Here is an 18025-nt window from a genome sequence, read left to right as displayed (position 1 = left end):
ACTAATGAAAACTGTTTTAAATAAAACGCAAGCTATATTGAACATAAAAATTCAGAAAAACATTGCATTGATTACGTAGTCGTGCGTCAGCCAGTACCAAAGTTTGCTTCTAATCATTTTTAACTCGAAAATATTTCCAGTGTATCTACATCTACTCAATACTCGGGAATTGTCGGTAGTTTAAATGGAAAATGGAAAACGACGAAACGTGCGACGTCTTCGAAACAACGTTTGCCACTGAACGGTCTGCAGAACGGCAATTATATTATTGTCAAATTGTCATTTAGCCGTAAATGTAATTTCACACACGTCGCGTCAGTGTACGGTTTCTTGTCCGGCGGAGTTTCATTGAAGTTAACGACACGCTCACCAGGTTATTGGTATAATGCCGGTATAACTGTCATTCGGCCCACACGGAGCTTTCGGTTACTCGTGGACTACACAGCGACGATAATCCCTGCGCATACATCACCCGACGTCAAGCGCATTCAATGTATTAAGTAGGTTCACCGCGAGTTGACAAAGTACAGGCGTATCTATTAACCTATATATATATATATATGTAATTTACTTGTATTTGTTTTTCGTGATGTACCTACCTACGCCGCCGACGTGTTTACCGTGTCTACAATTCGGTTTATTAAAATTTATTGGCATTGCGGGGATTTCGAGCCAGTGATTTTGTCGTATCGAACTAGTAATAAAATCAAAATCGAATAAAAGAAACGGCCGGAGAAAAAATAAAAAGATGTTATTATTGTGATCACGACTGAGATATCTGCAGCTGTGATCTACTTTGTCATTTTATACTCGAGTATAAAACACACGACATTTGTAATATTATTATATACCAGTCGCGTAGAATTCCAAAGGTGTGGTTTATTTATTTATTTCGAGGGTTTAACACCCGCAAGGTGGTAAATAATATATTAATATAGATCAACAGATGACTATCATCATAATTGAAAAGTGTAATACATTATTAATTACGTTCATTTTAATGTAAACTCTTTCAATTAGAAATAGCATAATAGGTACTTAATTTAAATAAAAATTGTCCAATTGATTATGATATGACTTAGACAAGCGACATAAAGGTACGTAATTGTCAGTAGTAAAATTAATACGAAACTAGGAATTATTTCACGAGGTAAATGCATTGTCGATTTTATATCATTGTTTTCTCGTTGACCAGTTTTTATTTTACCAGAGAAATATATTACAATACTTGTCACAACAACAAAGTATATTATAGTTATTAATCATCATACGTCCACGTTGAGTGGCTATGTGTGAAAACGGCGTAAGCGTTTCCCAATCGATGTATTGTGAAGCATCCACAGGTGTGCCGCCAAATGTCATTATGGTTATTAATAATAAACATTTTACGTACTATTTCAATAGTAAGAACATTTTAACGATTTTCTTATCGACGGCTACCTGACTCGTATTGTCTTGAATTCTTGATAAGTAGTAAAATAAAAATTATGTTTCATGAATGCTTTACTGCCATTTTTACATCCTATGTAAATGAATTCTGAAGCAACATTATCTTCAACGGACGTCATCAAAACCAAAAATTGATCACAGCAGAAGAACTTGAAAGATGGTGTAGTGAGTATTTGTCAACCATTGATACGATCCTCATCTATTAGCTCTACACTACACATTTCTACTAGAGCTGAGGAATTCTATAGCATCAATTAAAATTCCCAAAATATGTACGAGCTTGTGCACTTAAAAAATACGAAGTATACATTTGAAAATTTTAAATGTGTTCTAAAAAATGTATTCGGAGTTAATTAATTATTGTAGTTGGAATATGATATGAATTATAATAAATATTTAAAAAAAAGTCACTTCGAAAAAATTAAAAACGTTAAAGTTAATTGTTTTTTCTTGACATCTACATCGTATTAAACGTGGTGAAAATTCTCCGTGGGTGCGCATGACGATAATCCCTTAAAAAATTATGCTGGACAAGTTTATTTCCTACACGCGTTGTGATCGTTGCATGTATAAATATTTATGATACAAGATGTTGCTTATGGTATTTTCATTTTGACCAAAATACCTACTCGTATATAATATTATGTCAGACACTAACTCGCAATAGGTCAAATATTGTTATTTTTATGCCGATAATTTTTCAAATATATTTGTAATTGTTTACTCTCATCCGACACTATTATAACATTATTATTTAATACAACTTTTCTAATTCAAATGTGTATCTAATAAAAAAAAAGTAGTAAATCGTTAAAATACAAACACATCAAACACGCAAAATATATTTTTCAACTTTGCATCTTGCTTTCTTTTGCAATTATTGAAATACTTTCAAATAAGTTTAGAATACTATTAATGGACTTAATGTTTGTAGACGGCTTTTTTATTATTGGTGTATACTACATATTATAATATAGAGTATAGCCAAAATTTCTACAACGCGAACAGGTTTGAAATTGTAAATTATGCGGTTTCATTTGTGATTTCCCGTGAGAGTATAGATTTTCAAATACAATACGTGTTAGGTATTAGAGTATTAGAAACGTGGCAAAGCATATTTTTATTTATTTTTAAAATCAGAATAAGTCTAGCATAAACGCTCTGGCAGCTGCTTCGAATAAGGCTATAGGCTGATAATAATAAATAATAATTTATAGGCGACCATAGCGTATTTGCACGAACTATTATTGTCTATGCAATAAATATATAATATATTAAATTCAACAAGTCGATAAATAATTTATGCGCTATCGACTCCAAAAGAAAATTTTCTCGGGGTTCCCTATTACAGAACGATGCAAGTCCGTATTTACCGTATGTGTATTGGACACCCACCTATACACAATAGTAGATAATAGTATGGGTGTGCTTCAGTGGCGCTGAACTACTTTTTAGTAGGTGGTACAAATACACATTTTACCTACCTAGACACCCTCAAAAATATTATTTTCATTTGGCCATGAATGATCATTTGTATTATAATTATGTTCATTTTAAGTAAGTACCTACTTCTAAGTGTAAGTTTTTCAAAATTATATAGACCCAGTACCACCCTTTAGGTGGTGAAAAATGCAAATGCACCACCTTATGTATGTGTTCAGCGTCACTGGGTGTAATAATGATAGTTAGTATAAAAATACGAAAATTACGACCGTAATATTATAATATAGGTCACCGGGCTATACAATAACGATATAGTAATAATAATAATTATAATATATATGAGTGAACAAAACAAAAACATCTTAATTCAAAATTCATAAATTTGATAAAAGTAAACCAGTGTTGAATCCAGACAATTCCTCTGGGGTGCTCACTTTTTTGATGGGGTGCATTCGCCCCCCCCCCTCTGAAATATACCTGGATTCAACACTGGAGTCAACGATTTATGTGATCAAATCGGGTACTTTTTCTTCTCGAAGCGCACTACATTGAATAATATATAGGTATTTATATGATTATAGTTATTAAAATATTATGGCCGATGATGGATCTCTATGCACTTTCACACAATCACTGTTTTTCCAACTACCAAATAATGTTATAAGATTTCAATTTACATTTTAATCAATGATCATAAGTACCTATGTTATAGAATATGTGTTAACCATAAACATCTGAAGTATTTTTCATTCAAATTAATGAATACGACGAGTTCTATTATGTATTTAATGAATATTTTTCAAAAATATGTAGGTATTGACATGAAAGCACGCACTGTAAAAATAAAAAATACGTGATATCGCTCTTCTATGCTGTCGAATGGGTCATTGTGATAATTGTATTAAATTTGAATTCGATGATATAACATTGTTTATGAAAAAACGGTTCTGAACGGAAACGTCGAATTAAATTTTTTTTTTAAGTAGGTACGTTTCTAATTATTATTTTTTTTTTATGTCGATTGTCAATATTACTAGATATAAAGTAATTTATTTTACCAATAGTATAAATTATAGTAGGTTGATTAAAATTTTTATCAAAAATTTGAATTTTTGTGTTCTCAATTGAAAGATATACCTATGTACAATTTATAAAATGTGTGCATTTTTACGATATTTCGATTACCTATAAAGCGAGATGTAAACATTTAAGAAATTATAATACTTAAATAGATATTCATAATCAATAGAAAAATAGAAATATCGTGTAAAAACACTAAAAACCAACGGACTAACGCAGATAACATTTTTAAATTTAGGTTGTTTGATAACATATCAAGTCACTTTAATATTAAATCTAAGAACACAGGGTTGGTTCTGCTGAATGCAAATTTGATATTCTGTTGTAAACGGGTCACAAAAATAAAATAATAACTAAGGCATTGAAGTCCTATTAGGTATAAATAAAAAACACGTTTTAGCTTCTGCAGATGTTAAAAATATAAAATAAGAATAAATTGAGCTCAAATAATAGTTTATATAAGATTAGCAGGCCTGAAAAATTACTTCCTTGTAAAAATGATAAAAAACTATAAACGAAAATATTGTAATACATTTTTCGAGACTTTGAAAGTAATTTATTATTATAAAAAAAAATAATGTAGTATATTTAATTGTTAACATGAAATAATCATTTCCATATTCTGCATAACTTTGATAACTTCAAACGTTATAAATAATATTTTTCTACAAGAAAAAAATGGATCTTGGGAAGCTGTTATAGCATAGTCACCGTGATAAAAAAAAGGTTTCTACAAAGAATGAGCTGAACTGTGTATGGAACAAATTGAATTTCAACTAAACGCAACGAAAAAAAATTTACTTTTAGATTTTTTGACCCTTTTTTAAAGTTTTCAATCATTTTCCTAGTTCTACCACCGCCAACATGAATAAGAGAAAACTAATATTTTTATAAGAGTTTTAGTACGGTAGTTTCAAAAGCATTATTCAATTATAATATTATATATGCGTGTATTTTATTGTGGTAGTTAACCATCCATCGTAAATAAGTGTCATGTGTATTTTGTGAAAAATTATAAAGACGTTCGAAATTGATTTATGTTTGAGCTCAGTTTCGTATTTATCGTAATTATTATCCAAGCTTGACATGTGCCGTATTATGAATAGGATTTTATTTCTTGTTTAACATTATTATTATAACATTTAGATTACGTCATGATGCGTTTTTTTGAAAAGAAATGATTATTTAAAATTAAAATTATTAGTGCGCATACACAGTGGTTGTGGTGCGGGCGTGGTGAAATTGAAATTGTTCAGAGGCTATGGTATAATATTCCACCCACTTAGAAACCGGGTAGAGGCATTTACTGTCATATTTTTAACTACCTGTCGTAATAATTACTAAAACACTAGTTAAATAATACTAAATTATTACCCATTGGCCAACCCATCACCGTCACTTAAAAAACTCAGAGACGGCTGCCTTTTGATTATTACCTTCGCATGCGTCATAACAAAGAACAGCGCCGGGAAAAAATTCCCGAGCAAAAAAAAATTTTATTCTGATCACCTATATAAATAAGCAAATCGCACTTACCTTTTAGTTTTAACTTCAGGTACGAAAACACGGTTTTTATCTAATCATTTAATTTCACCAATATTGACTTATCATACATTATACTTAAACTATAAACCTATATTGAAATAATTGAAAATTGAAGACTTATAAGTTATAAGTGATTACCTATTTATTATAACAATAAGTAATTGATTACTGATTGATTGGTTAAATATATTTTTGCATTTAAAATGTTAATTTATAATTTGGAGTCAATATTCTATAACAGTATCGGTACTTTTACGTGGTTTATTAAAACCAACATCAACAAGGTTATGTTAGATTTGAGTGATATCAATACACACATATAATAAATAGATATTTAAATGATGGACGGATATTATCTAATGCAATTTTTAATCTCTCATGTACATTTTATTATACACTTTTATTAAGTATATTAGGTATAAAATGTGAAATTAAAATGAAATGCATTAAGCGCAAATACGCAAACCTCTTCAATAATCAATATAATATACATTAATACAATTAATATATATTCTATACCAAAACACTAATATTTTATATTATTTTTACCCAAATATAAACGTTCTCGAAAATGGGTCAACTGTACGGGAATTTCTAAGACAACTAAGTCGGTAACTTAAGTATCGTACTTACCTAATTAGTTATAAAACAATGCATTTAAAATCCTAGTTTGATGAGTTCAGACGACGACGCTATGGCTATAGCAATAGTATATGGGACCTATATTGGCTATACTCGAGTACCTGTATTATATATGCACTACAACATAGTTTTAGTAGTTTAGTGAATACTATGCATTGTGGAAACACGAAAGCACTATAATAATAATAATAAGACATTGTTAAATAAAACCAGATTATTATCTGAATAATCAAATAAGTACGCGAGTGCATTGTTCAGGGTTTCCCATCGACAGCGATGGATCGCTTCAAAGTACCTACTTGAACGACTTCAAAACGATTTCCTCCCGGTGACGAGATTTTCGGATTGACGATAAGATTAACACGATTAACTTTGGTATCGATAGTTATATTTAAAAAAATAATATTAATAAATAAATTCAACTAAATTATACATTTGTTTATGTTAAAATACAATAATATATAACTATATAAGATAATTAAGATACTTTTATTCGACTCGTTAATCACGTTAACTTACTCAAACAACATTGTGATTTTGTTATTCGCGTGTTGAATACTTATACTTAGTAGCTTCAGCTGTTGGATAGTAATATTTATTTGTGGTATTTCAACTAGCTGTAAATTTAGAAGTGTATCTTAGGTATTTAATTTAATAACGGATAAAAAATCAGTGGCATGTATGGATACTCGACAGATACTACACGCGTCTTTAACTTTCGATCACGGAGTCAAATATGACAATCAAAGACTGGACCAAGCTCTAGTCCAATCATTAAATAATCCTTTTCAGGTCTACTACGTCGTGACCTCATCAGACGCGAATGCTTGAGTTACTAAAAATACATTATTTTAATTATATTTAAATAATCTGAACAATTGTATAATAAAAATGAGTGAAAACTCAACACATCAAACATATTTCAAGTTGTACATTTTTTAAATTCTAAACGGTACAGTAAATATATTGCTTTTGAATAATGTGTTTTTTATGTCTGTAATTGCCTTTTCGAGCAGTAAAAATCTGATAAGAAAATGAATGAAGTTAGAACTTATGGGGTAGAGGGGATGTTTAAAGTGAAAAATTCCCCATATTTTTTTTAGTAGTTGGTACCAAGAACGGATATTTTTACCGTTAACCAGTTTTCGACAAAATCGAGTTTTTACTATCTTATTTTTTGTAATTTAAAAACGAATAAACGTAGGTAGGTGCCTACTTGAAATTTTTATGAAATGCTATACTAGCATTTTTTACTTGATTATTTTCTCAACATTTTTTTTATTTTATAGATACTTGAAGTTAAAATTCGGACGAAATTAGTTATTTAAACGAGGAAGAAAGATCTTAGCTATTTTCTTGTAATTCAAACGTATTTCGTTGAAATTTGAAACGTTTAGGTATTTTAAAATTTTTTATATACAGTATGACATTTCGATTTTCAAAACATTAATATGATTACGGCGAATTGGTATTGACTCAAAAGTAAATAATAATAATAATAATATACATTAAGTAATTAAATGTTAATAAAATAGATCAAATGCTAGGTTTTTGGAAGAAAAAAAATCAACCTACCGATAAAGTATAATAAATTACTTTAATAAAGCTATCAAAAAAAAAAAAAAAAATGATCTCGAATCATATACTTAGTAATATAAATTGACATACCTTCTACACTCAAAATTGTTTTCATATTCAATGATTTATTATTGAATTAAAACTTAACGCATACATTACAGTGATATACTCATTGAAGAGATAATATACTCTACTCATTCTGTATAAAAGAGTAGTTACCTACATTCTTTCTATTTTATTTATATTATTTTTGCTTTCATAACCCATTGCAATATTATAAGATCTATTAAATACATTTATATAATTGATTTTAATTTTTATCCATGATATTAATTAGATAAAAGTCTTTTCTAATTAATATATTTTAATAAATTTAGTTATAGTTAAAAATGTTTAGATCATTTAGATAAAAGTAAAATCGTTTACATTATATTAATTTTATCGGTATATTAATTATATTGTAATAATAGATACATTCTAGTATATTTATATTAAATTATATTTATCATATCTGCATTTTTTTTCTATTCCTAAAACTATGTATACAAGTTAAAATTAAAAACTATATTTATTTATTTTTAATATATACGCCAAACGGCTGCTGAAAATTCAATGAGTAATAAATAATATGATAACTTAACTTTTTTGATAACTATATACACAACAATAATATAATTATCGTCTTTTCAAAAATTAGATACTTAAAAGTATATTATTATGTATCAACTTAAGATATCTTTTCTTTATTTAGCTACCATCTTGATTGATTTTCACGTACTGATTTCATTAATTTACATATTGGACGATATTATGTATTTTTATGCATTTAATTATGTTTCTAGTCGACACCGACTGGATTACCTGTGCTATTCATAAATTATTTTGTATACAATTTTTTAAAAATATTTTAAATTAGGTACTAAAAATTGCAAAATTTATTTAAAATTTTTTTTATTTATATAAAATTAAGTAGATCGATTGGGTGAATAATGATCGATTAATAATAAATAATAAAAAGTAAATAAATATTAATTGACTAAATAATTTAATGTACATTAGTAGTAAGTAATGGTGTTTAATTACGAATTATACATTCTCATATTTATTATTATTATTATTGTTTATATGGTACCTATATCAAATATATATATAAATTAGTAAATTTACTTTTAAGTACTTAAAATTAGATTTATATTAAAACAGTCTGAAGTCAAAAATTGTTGTCAAAGTTCCAAAAAAGTGAAAACGGTAAATAATATTGCGTGGATTATACAAAGCAGGTTCATAAATAAGTTTAAAAAAAATAAAGCAAAACGATTAGCCACATAATGTAAAACTGTAAAAGACGTTGGTTTTAGAAAATTAGAACATAAATATTTACATAATATTATAGCTCTTATGCCGATGTACAATTTATAATTTAAAACAATGATTTAAGTCCAACAATTTAATTAATACATAAAACTTTTAAAATATACTTTGAACCATGAAACAACAATAATAAAAAAAATATAAAATTCAATCCATGAACATACTCGAACGACGAACACAATAAGTTTTATCAAACCAACGACATTTCTAGAACTTTTCATTCGAATACATTATCTTTTACCTTATTTTTCAAACTATTTTTGGTATTCTGCCGAGTATTATTGTTGAGCCTTTTTTTTCGAAGAAAGTGCTACACATCAAATAGTGAATGGTATACAAACAGATACGGTTTTGTTAGTTGACCACGCGAAATACATTTTTAAAATATTGCGTATGTCTTATTACGTGATATATTTCTGGATCACGAAATCATGGAATAATTCATAATTTAAACTTTCAAAAAGTTTGGCCCCGTAAAACATAGAATACCAATATTAAAACAGCTATAAACTGAAGTCAATGAAAAGAATAAAGAATAAATAGTTAAAGTTTTCAGTTTTAGAAACACAATATATTGTTTGAAACGTCGGTAATTTTTTAATGCACCGTGTATATAAATTAGGTACGTGATGGGTTTGTTTTTCCTCCAGTAACATTTGAGATTCGTTTTCCGGTAAGGTATACCGTGCACGCAGTTATGTTAACATTATAGACTAGAAAAAAGTTTTCAAAATAAATGTATAAACACATAGACAAAAATAATAAAACTTGGCCAATATGATTGCAGAATGAAGCGGTTAGAAATTAATTTAGTGCAATAGTGCGGCAATGGAAACGATTATTGGATAAATATCTATTTTGAAAACGATTCTGTTTTTAAAGGTATATTTGTAATAATTTTTTTTTAAATACCATCATAATTATGTGATACAAAATTATTTTATAAAAATATAAAATGACAAACTGGGTAGGTATCTACTTTCTTACACAAAGTATTAATTATTATTTATTATTATACAGCGTTATAATCATTATTGGTATGAATCAACATCTCGCGTTATTATAATGCGGAAACGATACAAACATTATGGTTCTATATTTACGTACCTACGTATTTTCACGAAAAATAAAGCGGAAAAGTGTAAGTTTGTTTTATACTGAATTTGAAGGTCTTTACATTTACCTTATTTTTCGCTAAACAGTTTTTATATATTTGGTTTAAAACAAATTGTAGTTAGTCTTAAATTTAGTAGGTATATGTTTAGAGTATTTAATCTGGTTGTTTAGAACTTTGTCAGGTTAGGGACAACCCCACTTGTAGATAATTAACAGAATGATCATGGCAGGTATTTAGCAATGTTCTTTGATCAGTTTAACACTCTTAATTGTATTTCGATTTCAAAATTAATTTTATATACTAATAAAATGACTAACAATTAATTTACCGTCTGTAAACACGTATATCGTACACCGTATATATTTAAAAATAATAACAGTATCATTTAAATTACAGAGCGGTACCAAATAATATAACTGGGACCCAGACACCCAATTATTCAATACAATGCCAACCAATTTAACCAACATATTATATTATCTTTTATAAAACACACATTTTGTATTATATATAAATCTATATATATTTTTATACATTGAAATATATAAAAATCAAATTGATATATTTTTATAACTCGATGTCAAATATTTTTTATATGTATTTTATAGGTATTTTTTATTTTATTTATTTATGTTATTATCTTAAAAAATCAAGATATTTCAATTTTTTTATTGGATTAAACATAGTGTTTTTGAAACGAACATAGTCAGTAATATAATCGTACTCAGTGCGGTGATCCAATGAATTTTTTGCCTGTCAGGTCAAAATTTGGTTTTATTCAAATTATTTTTAGAATATTATTTTTAAATGTATAAATCAACATTTGAATAGTATTCTCGTAGGGATCGAGATTTTCTGCTGATTTTTATAAGTTAGAGGTAAAAGAAACTATTTGTGTGTATATTATATTGAAATTAAAAATTGTTGGTTATCACTGTCTTATTGTCATTGTAAAATAATTGTTTTTATTCGTTTAGATAAACATTTATTTATTTATACTTATTATTAGTGTACTTTTATCGTTAATATTGAATTCACCGAACTTCATGCATAAATAACGTTAGTTATTTTTATTGAAGTTTTGTCCATCGTTAACCATTGTACATTTTCAAATCATTTTTAAAATTTAAAAGTTTTTTATTTAAATTTTGAATAATTGAATACACTAACATTTAATATGCAGATATGGTTAGGTTAAGTGCATCGAAGTAAACAGAGGTCGCATTGAATATTTTTATTGATAAACATTGGTTTTCAAAATAATATTATAGGTATATTATAATATTATAGTATGACTATGATAATTGTACAATGTAGAACATTGTGTTAATTAATTATGTATGTTAAACAACAACAAACAAATTTCATCACCGTTTATCTTGTAGAGTTCTCATACAAATCGATGTGATACACCACTTTTTTGAAATCGTCGACTCGAGCGTGAAAAACGAGCGAATGTCACATCTCGATTTCTATGTGAATTTTACAAAAAATACAATTCAAGTAATTGTTTATTTTTTAATTTAAGACAATATTCTAAAAATAATTTCAATAAACCCAGATTTTGAAAACAGCAAACAATTTAATAAAAATCTTCATTGAGTACCACAATGAGTTAGGTTAGGATAACCCTGGTCTATCCCTGGGGTTCTACACGAGTTATCTCAAAATGTTCCAATAATCAGTTATCGCATATTAATAAAAAAAAAAAAATAAGAAAAATATAAAAATATATTATGCTTTAATCACACTATCGATGTTCTATAGGTACTATAATTTACACCGTAATATAATTATGATTTAGAGTTTTAGATATTTGTACAATGGTTGATGATTGTGTAAAATATTGCGATTGTTGATACTATACGATAGTTATACAACAGTTTTATGATCATATCGATAAATACATAATATATATTTATTTTTTTGTTAATCAGTTTATTTTTATCATACATCTCCAAAAATATAAAATTTCCCCGAGACAAACTAAAAGCATTAACTGTTCTTAGTTTACACATTGTTAATTGTGTGGACTCTGGTAAAAGCCCTTGCACACAAGTAAATGAGACACAGTCACATAGGTCATAGACGATAGACGAGTAGATGACACGCTATTCTTCGAGTAATACGATACTATTCTTATAGCAATAATTCGGTATTTTATTCACTATTGTTTGTTCGCAGCGAACGGTCTTCAGTAGCTTTAAACGTAAACCTTGAATATACACAGCCGACAGAAAATAATGATAAATTTAATAGCGTTCTTACTTTTATTTATTAAACTATTTATTTTTTTTATATTATAGGTGAGTCTTATATTCAATACCTACTAAAAATATATAGTATCGTGTATTTCATATTTATTTTACATTATAATATAATAATTCTATATTGAAGTCAACGCGTATCATTATTTATAATATAAATAAATAAATAATAACTATTTTATAATAAAAACTATGCATGTGGCTTATTATCTACATATTATTTAGATGCTTACACAAAATTTGAATTTATAAATCTTAAAAATATAATACCTACCTACATGCATTTTTGAACCGAAAAACCTTAAAATGTTAACAAATTTAATATGAAAAAATATGCTCTTATATCAGGGCTTAAATAATTATAATATATATAAATATAAATAATTTTTACGTTTTTAAGTGTTTAAATGTTGTAAAATGTTATGTTCCATATTATTTTATTTTTTTGTTTAAAGATATTATATTTTTTAAGTGCTGTTTTAGTTGAACGTTAAACGTTAAATGTTAAAAATAAAAATAAAATAGTTAACATCAATGAAATTAAATATAAACATAAGAATTGGTTAAATTTAATAAAATATAACAATAATAAAAACTGGTAATAAAATATTATCTAAATGTTGTGAATAGAATATGTCCAACTTTGAATTGATCACATCTTTTTTTCAAAATTTCCATTGGAATGATGATAATGTCATCATTGATATAATAGTAGTTAATAAAAAAACACAAACATTAATTTTATTAACGTTATTCGTGATGTTATTTGAAATTTATATTTTATAACTTATGACTTTATTTTCTCTTCTAGGAATATTTTTTATAATTTTAAATTTAAGGTTTTAAATTTGTACAATTTTAGTTTTGAATTTTAACATTAATTTATATTTTTATTTATTTTGTTTAACATTATAATCATAGCTCTCTATATCCAACACAAGTTGCATACCTACGTTTACTGTAGCAGGTAGGTTAATCAATTCTATAACTAATTTAATTTTGAACTATATATTATACTATGTTTTGTTTTTGATTTCATAATAATAATAAAAAAAATAATAACTTTGTTAATTGTTTGTTATTAATTTTAAATTATGATAAATGGTGTATTAATGTTGTTAAAATTATCCGTTTTTTGTCTATTTATTTTATTAATTTTTTTAACAACTTTACGCTATTAGGTTATATTTTACGTATATATTTTTTTTGTCCATTAAGCAAAACTTCTTTTATAAAAATCAATGCAAATTAATAACGAATGGTTTTGTTTATTTTATTCTATAATTAAATCCTTTAATTAAGTAGAAATACTGCAACTGCTATACCATTCCATTTTTAACATGGATCACTGGAGTGGCTGACTTCTGTTCACGACAGATCAACATGCATGCAAATATAAGACTATAACATTATTTAATATACATTATACATTTATATTTAAAAATTACCAGTAAAAGAGAATCAATTGTATTGGGAAAACCGTCAAAATTGTTGTCAGTGATACATGTGGTTTGATAGTTATGATATTGAGATAATAATAGCTGGCATTGACACTTTTTACAAAATATACAGAATATGTAAAAATCTTTACAAGAGTAATATTGCTATATTTTTAAACTATTAAATTATTACAGTTTGGCTTCCTTTTATACACGCAAAAATAAAATATCCATTGTTATAATACATATAGTATACACTTAAAAGTAGTACACTTATAAATTAACATCAAAACGCAATCCAATATGTAATTTTTGTGCATTACAGGTAATATTGGTAATATTATGATTTCTGTTATGTTTTTAGATAAAATAATATTATACTGACACAAAATAGTCCATTATACGATCCACTCATTTAAAAAGTAGACATACTTTTTTAAACTGATTTAATATTTTTAACCATATTATCTTTCAATTTGGCCAGTTAAATATATTATTTTAATAACTTTGTGTTCACTAGGTAGTTTTAACTTTACTTAAGATAATTATTTTCATTAACTTTCCCGTTTTTGAGTTAATAAAATATTAATAAATTTTCATCAATAGTAAACCAACATAAAATATGGCAAAGAGTATATTAAACTAGTATATACACGACATTTTTACTGACTACCACCATATAATATATTATAACCTCGATCAATAATGACTTATAAACCTGAACATGTAACACGTATATTATATTATATTATATTATATTGTTTAACGACTGCAGAATGTATAATAGTTGAATAAAAAAAAAAGGTTTGATATACGGAATGCAGTTAAAATATACCTTTAATATTGGAGCCAGGAGGAGAGTGATCAGCCTTCCGATCGACGTGACACACGAGGTATGACTAACCGTGATAAATGGCCGAAATACGTATGAAAAATGAGAAAATAATATGTGTATAATAATATTGTGGGTGTATTATATCATACTATTTTATTTACATACCCATATCATAATAAAGTATAATATGCACGTGCTCCACGTCATGCATTTGAACGATAGTGAAATTCCGTTGCTTTAGTTGAAAATCCATCGATAATAATTTATTAATAATAATAATATTTTCTTGTACACTCGTCAAGGGCGTTTTACCTATCGACAATGAAATAAAACACATATAAGATAAAGGTACATTATACAAGTAAAATATTAATAAATAAATTATACCTACTAAAATTGAATTTTTAAAATAGATAATTAATAATTATATTCAGTAAGGCAAGAAATTGAAAATAAAAAGTCTAACTACATCGTAACAAACCAATAACCTTAATTGATATGTTATAGTTGGAGTTCCGTGTCAGTTGAACGATTATATTTTTGTTTGCCAAGTTTTGTTAGTTATAAGAATCGTAAGATCATTTTATTATTTACTTCAATCAAAACTTGGAATTCGAAAAAAGTGAGGGTTACATCAATAAACCTATATTAACTGGTTTATGAATATAATCTGCTCTCAATTTTCCCACGGGTATAAATCGATATTAAGTCGTCTCAACCCCTTCAATAGGTATATTTAATATGAAATTACGTTTTTAAATTTACCGTATTTTGACATGTAACTTAAAACAAAAGTGTTATTATTCGTCATACGTTTAACGTAGGTACTTATACAGGTATTTTCGAAATCATTAATTTTAAGATAGTCGGGGTATTTTATAATATTTAGACATATTAGTTTATATTTTAAAATTATAATAATAAAGCAATAACAATATATACCTTAGTATATTATAAACATTACGTTAATAAGAACTCTTACATAATATTATAATGTGCAGCACGTATCCCGGTATCCGTTTAAGCATATTTTTAAACAACATAATATTATATAGTTTATACTATATACCTAACGTCTTTTGTAAAATGTAAAATTCATATTATTTATCAAAATTATTTTATAATCGTTTATAAAATCACCGAATTTTAATGATGTGTTAATTGTAAATTAATATTGATATTTATTCAAATAATAATATAATATTGATTGTAAATTGTAATATTATGAATATAATATGGTACCTAATTACTACCTATATATTTTAGTGCATCTGTCAATTAATAACGTTATAAACTAATATGGCTGACACTTTGAACATAAGTGAGGTGAGATGACATACGTTTAAGCCCAACGTTATTTAATATACGAGTATAACTAATACTTTATTCATAATATAGAATAATCTTTTTATATTTACGTTATTATAAGTATAAGGCAACGTTATAATAAATTATTAGGTATAGTGATATATATTATCAACAAAATATAATATATCGATATAATAATATATTATATACAATATAGATACATTTAATGAAATAAACAGTAGGTACCTATAACAATTTAAATTTAAAAATATTTATTATTATCAATACTGTTACTGGTTTGTATTATATGATTTAAACGGTATAGATATTAGGATATTTTAAGCTGTCAGTTTGTCACAATATTATAGTTTTGATTCTTAATTTCTTTTTGAATATGGTACGTAAATGAAGTATTATTCATCAACGTGTATCTATCAGAACATGTATTATTAATCAAGTTATCTTTTTACTGAGTAACATAATACTAAATCTTATAAGAAATTTGCATAATTTAAACTATTCTAATTAAAATAACACACATTTTATTTTACAATTTTACATATATTTTTTGAATATTTTTTTTAACTTTTTACATTTTTATATTTAAATCACATTTGTAATTTTCATAGCACATAATTTTTGTTTTTATCAAGTATTTTCAATATGATTACCTACATCAAATTACATTTTGAAATAAAAATTATTTTAAAACATCGAGTGTCAACCTGCATCGAAGGTATAATAGAATAAAGTAGACTTATTTGCACTCTTCAGACAACAAATCGATCGATCCTTGAATCTTATTATTTATTACTTTAGAGATAGTAAATATGTGGTTATCCGAATGTACATCAATCAATATCGACTTCGTACTAATTGACAGTTGTAACTTTTAAAATTTTGTTATTGTATCTATTTTCAAATTTGAAGTAGGCACATATTTAAGAATAAATAAATATTTTATAGCATAATCTTTAATACCTAATAATTTTATAATCATATTTTGAAGGTTTTTTCAATATTACCTACTCCTTTTGTCAACTATTTTATTTGTTTATTTAACTATTAGTTATATTTGTTTTATAAATTATACCATGTGTTTTTAAATATTCAGTTTTATGATTCATATCGTAGTATCAATTAGGTATATGTAAATATGCAACTATTTAATTGAAAATAAAATATTATGTAAATATTTATTTTTCATGCGTTTTTTTTTCCAAAAAACTATTACTTATAGGGGAGGGCGTTAAATAGTACCTATTAAAATCTTTATTGTTATGAGCTATTTTTTAAATTAATTATTATTTCATTTTTTCAACTTATCTATTAGCGTTTACTTTATTGTAATCGTTGTTTATTTAATTTTTAAAGGATTATACTACACATTATATTTGGACCTATCCATATGTTAGGTACTTGATTGTTTTATTAGGACAACGAAGGTTGAATTTTAAGTTCTCTTGCTTTGTATACTGTGTTTATAGATAACTGAATACAGGAAGCATACGAATAATATTTGTTATCATTATGACATTATGTATTTATGTACTTATTTTTTTTTTAAAACCCTTCAGATACAACGCGCATTTCATACAAGAACCAAAGCCATACAAATGTATAAAATGAAGTATTAACGTAATACCAGCATAATATTTAATTTAACGAAAATGTGTCTGAATTTATTACTTAGCGCGGTCTGAGTTTTTAATAAAAACTTTTTTTCCTTGTTATTAGTCCACATTGTAATGTTTTGAAAGAAGTATTTTCGTTAAACTGTACGCGCAAGGCATGCGACTACCGGTGTAAAGAAACTGTTAGTAATATTCATCTGTCGCCATTAGTCATCACACCTTGATATTTAATTTATTCTCGCCGAGGACTTGATTATATATTTTATTCCTGGGATTCGGCCAGGAATAGAAGAAAATGCGCTGAGCCGAAATCGGGC

Source organism: Aphis gossypii, chromosome X (genome assembly GCF_020184175.1).
Source record: "Aphis gossypii isolate Hap1 chromosome X, ASM2018417v2, whole genome shotgun sequence".
In the NCBI taxonomy this organism is placed as follows: Eukaryota; Metazoa; Arthropoda; class Insecta; order Hemiptera; family Aphididae; genus Aphis; species Aphis gossypii.
Note: the sequence above shows the minus strand (reverse complement) of the source record.